The sequence below is a fragment of the Phyllobates terribilis genome, unplaced genomic scaffold (assembly GCF_046119375.1).
Source record: "Phyllobates terribilis strain yellow unplaced genomic scaffold, ASM4611937v1 Scaffold_3483__1_contigs__length_77580, whole genome shotgun sequence".
Lineage (NCBI taxonomy): Eukaryota > Metazoa > Chordata > Amphibia > Anura > Dendrobatidae > Phyllobates > Phyllobates terribilis.
This window is the reverse complement of record NW_027366236.1, coordinates 7,501-12,500: the sequence shown is the minus strand read 5'-3', so window position 1 is coordinate 12,500 and position 5,000 is coordinate 7,501.

The following is a 5,000-nucleotide window of genomic DNA, read 5'->3' as shown; positions in this document are numbered from 1 at the left end:
ACTTAGTCGTTTTTGGCAAAATTTCTGACTTTTTGAAAATTTCACAATTTTGTGAAAACTTCCACAAAATGAGGTTCTAGTATGTTAGAGGGCATCCCAGGAGGGCTCCAAAAGTGTGGGTAAAATATATATCCCACAGGGGGAAAATTGAAAAAAAGTTGAAAAAAAAAATTTTTGGGGACTTAGAAAATTTTTCAACTTTTGTCAGACTTCCAGACAGGGGAGCGTGTCAGTGCGCGCATCCGATTTCAGTTCCAGAGCGATTCGCGCGATGAGTCCTTGATACTTAGTCGTTTTTGGCAAAATTTCTGACTTTTTGAAAATTTCACAATTTTGTGAAAACTTCCACAAAATGAGGTTCTAGTATGTTAGAGGGCATCCCAGGAGGGCTCCAAAAGTGTGGGTAAAATATATATCCCACAGGGGGAAAATTGAAAAAAAGTTGAAAAAAAAAATTTTTGGGGACTTAGAAAATTTTCACACATGTGTCAGACTTCCAGACAGGGGAGCGTGTCAGTGCGCGCATCCGATTTCAGTTCCAGAGCGATTCGCGCGATGAGTCCTTGATACTTAGTCGTTTTTGGCAAAATTTCTGACTTTTTGAAAATTTCACAATTTTGTGAAAACTTCCACAAAATGAGGTTCTAGTATGTTAGAGGGCATCCCAGGAGGGCTCCAAAAGTGTGGGTAAAATATATATCCCACAGGGGGAAAATTGAAAAAAAGTTGAAAAAAAAAATTTTTGGGGACTTAGAAAATTTTCACACATGTGTCAGACTTCCAGAGAGGGGAGCATGTCAGTGCGCGCATCCGATTTCAGTTCCAGAGCGATTCGCGCGATGAGTCCTTGATACTTAGTCGTTTTTGCAAAATTTCTGACTTTTTGGAAAATTTCACAATTTTGTGAAAACTTCCACAAAATGAGGTTCTAGTATGTTAGAGGGCATCCCAGGAGGGCTCCAAAAGTGTGGGTAAAATATATATCCCACAGGGGGAAAATTGAAAAAAAGTTGAAAAAAAAAATTTTTGGGGACTTAGAAAATTTTTCAACTTTTGTCAGACTTCCAGACAGGGGAGCGTGTCAGTGCGCGCATCCGATTTCAGTTCCAGAGCGATTCGCGCGATGAGTCCTTGATACTTAGTCGTTTTTGCAAAATTTCTGACTTTTTGGAAAATTTCACAATTTTGTGAAAACTTCCACAAAATGAGGTTCTAGTATGTTAGAGGGCATCCCAGGAGGGCTCCAAAAGTGTGGGTAAAATATATATCCCACAGGGGGAAAATTGAAAAAAAGTTGAAAAAAAAAATTTTTGGGGACTTAGAAAATTTTTCAACTTTTGTCAGACTTCCAGACAGGGGAGCGTGTCAGTGCGCGCATCCGATTTCAGTTCCAGAGCGATTCGCGCGATGAGTCCTTGATACTTAGTCGTTTTTGGCAAAATTTCTGACTTTTTGAAAATTTCACAATTTTGTGAAAACTTCCACAAAATGAGGTTCTAGTATGTTAGAGGGCATCCCAGGAGGGCTCCAAAAGTGTGGGTAAAATATATATCCCACAGGGGGAAAATTGAAAAAAAGTTGAAAAAAAAAATTTTTGGGGACTTAGAAAATTTTCACACATGTGTCAGACTTCCAGACAGGGGAGCGTGTCAGTGCGCGCATCCGATTTCAGTTCCAGAGCGATTCGCGCGATGAGTCCTTGATACTTAGTCGTTTTTGGCAAAATTTCTGACTTTTTGAAAATTTCACAATTTTGTGAAAACTTCCACAAAATGAGGTTCTAGTATGTTAGAGGGCATCCCAGGAGGGCTCCAAAAGTGTGGGTAAAATATATATCCCACAGGGGGAAAATTGAAAAAAAGTTGAAAAAAAAAATTTTTGGGGACTTAGAAAATTTTCACACATGTGTCAGACTTCCAGACAGGGGAGCGTGTCAGTGCGCGCATCCGATTTCAGTTCCAGAGCGATTCGCGCGATGAGTCCTTGATACTTAGTCGTTTTTGGCAAAATTTCTGACTTTTTGAAAATTTCACAATTTTGTGAAAACTTCCACAAAATGAGGTTCTAGTATGTTAGAGGGCATCCCAGGAGGGCTCCAAAAGTGTGGGTAAAATATATATCCCACAGGGGGAAAATTGAAAAAAAGTTGAAAAAAAAAATTTTTGGGGACTTAGAAAATTTTCACACATGTGTCAGACTTCCAGAGAGGGGAGCATGTCAGTGCGCGCATCCGATTTCAGTTCCAGAGCGATTCGCGCGATGAGTCCTTGATACTTAGTCGTTTTTGCAAAATTTCTGACTTTTTTGAAAATTTCACAATTTTGTGAAAACTTCCACAAAATGAGGTTCTAGTATGTTAGAGGGCATCCCAGGAGGGCTCCAAAAGTGTGGGTAAAATATATATCCCACAGGGGGAAAATTGAAAAAAAGTTGAAAAAAAAAATTTTTGGGGACTTAGAAAATTTTTCAACTTTTGTCAGACTTCCAGACAGGGGAGCGTGTCAGTGCGCGCATCCGATTTCAGTTCCAGAGCGATTCGCGCGATGAGTCCTTGATACTTAGTCGTTTTTGGCAAAATTTCTGACTTTTTGAAAATTTCACAATTTTGTGAAAACTTCCACAAAATGAGGTTCTAGTATGTTAGAGGGCATCCCAGGAGGGCTCCAAAAGTGTGGGTAAAATATATATCCCACAGGGGGAAAATTGAAAAAAAGTTGAAAAAAAAAATTTTTGGGGACTTAGAAAATTTTCACACATGTGTCAGACTTCCAGAGAGGGGAGCATGTCAGTGCGCGCATCCGATTTCAGTTCCAGAGCGATTCGCGCGATGAGTCCTTGATACTTAGTCGTTTTTGCAAAATTTCTGACTTTTTGGAAAATTTCACAATTTTGTGAAAACTTCCACAAAATGAGGTTCTAGTATGTTAGAGGGCATCCCAGGAGGGCTCCAAAAGTGTGGGTAAAATATATATCCCACAGGGGGAAAATTGAAAAAAAGTTGAAAAAAAAAATTTTTGGGGACTTAGAAAATTTTTCAACTTTTGTCAGACTTCCAGACAGGGGAGCGTGTCAGTGCGCGCATCCGATTTCAGTTCCAGAGCGATTCGCGCGATGAGTCCTTGATACTTAGTCGTTTTTGGCAAAATTTCTGACTTTTTGAAAATTTCACAATTTTGTGAAAACTTCCACAAAATGAGGTTCTAGTATGTTAGAGGGCATCCCAGGAGGGCTCCAAAAGTGTGGGTAAAATATATATCCCACAGGGGGAAAATTGAAAAAAAGTTGAAAAAAAAAATTTTTGGGGACTTAGAAAATTTTCACACATGTGTCAGACTTCCAGAGAGGGGAGCATGTCAGTGCGCGCATCCGATTTCAGTTCCAGAGCGATTCGCGCGATGAGTCCTTGATACTTAGTCGTTTTTGCAAAATTTCTGACTTTTTTGAAAATTTCACAATTTTGTGAAAACTTCCACAAAATGAGGTTCTAGTATGTTAGAGGGCATCCCAGGAGGGCTCCAAAAGTGTGGGTAAAATATATATCCCACAGGGGGAAAATTGAAAAAAAGTTGAAAAAAAAAATTTTTGGGGACTTAGAAAATTTTTCAACTTGTGTCAGACTTCCAGAGAGGGGAGCATGTCAGTGCGCGCATCCGATTTCAGTTCCAGAGCGATTCGCGCGATGAGTCCTTGATACTTAGTCGTTTTCAGAAGTCACAATTTTGACTTCCAGGACCCGCAAAACGTTTGTAAATTGAGCCCGCTCCCCAGTTCCAAGCGTTTTGAGGTGTCCCCGGTTGCAGTAATGCAGCCTGCCCACTAGATGTCGCAAAAGAGACAAAAAGTGAAAAAGAACCAGAATGAGGAAATTCCAGGGAGCCGAATCCGCCTGACAGTTCCAGGCGATCGGGCACTTTTTTGCATGCGTCCCTAAAGTGGGTATAGGGTGACACTCCATGCAAAGACCCAGTTTTGCACACCACCGGCAGAATATATGAGAGAGAGGTACCTCTCAGCCCCGACACATTTCGACTCATTTAAGCTGGTTTTCACCTCCGTAGGCCTGGGTATGCGTTTTGGCTATGAGTCCCTGTTCGGCTGGAGGTCTGCACCTTGGCTGAACCCAGGCTTCCGCAGCTGCGTGGGGGGACTTTTGCCGGTCGCCTATCCCAAGTCAGAGAGGTGTTCCTGGGTTGAAGTGAGCCTGGCCAGACCCCCCCGCGGGCCCTGGTTCTCCACATGGGGGCGCCGTCAAGGCTAAAATCTGGATTTTTAGGCCGAGGAGAGGCTCCATGAGGGCGGATGCTTTTGTGGCTTCGACCCCAGTGCTGTTCCACATCCAGTACCCCCCCGCAAGGGCGCCTGTACCCGAGTCGCGCTTCCAGGACTCGTGGGCACGTATCTCCCGACGACAGGGGTTTGCAGCCTCCGTACTTGGGCAAGTCCCTACATGCACCCCTGCTCTTCCTCCGATCGATCTGGCGCAGCGCTCCCGGGTGGGGAGGTGGCGCCGCTCGCTCGGCCCGGGCTTTGGAGCCCGCGCTGGCTTAAGGTGAGCGGTCCCCTTCCTCCTCTACCCCCGGGCTTCCGACACCTATCTTTGGGCGCGCATGCCGGCCTCGCCTCCCGTCTGCGGAGGTGGCCGAGCCGTGGGGAGTTTGACCCGAACCGAGCGAAGGCAGTGGTCCGACGACCCGTACGGGCGAACGGCGGGGCGCCCACCCAGCCAGGCGTGGGGGCCCGTCGTCCGAATCGCTCCCTGTGCGGGGAAGCACAGCGATCTTCTCCGAGGGCGGCCCTTTTCTTCCAGATGCGTACCCGGCCAGCGGAGGCTCGCGCTGCCCCTCGTGTCCGAAAGGGCGGCCTCCGCGGCGGTGGCGACAGCGGCGGCGGTGGGTGGCCTCTCCGCGCCACTGCCGAGCTTCGCGATTTCCAGTCTTTTCCCGAGCCCCTACGTCAGTGGGGAGGACGACAGAGGTGTGGAGGCAGGCGAAGGGGGTTCT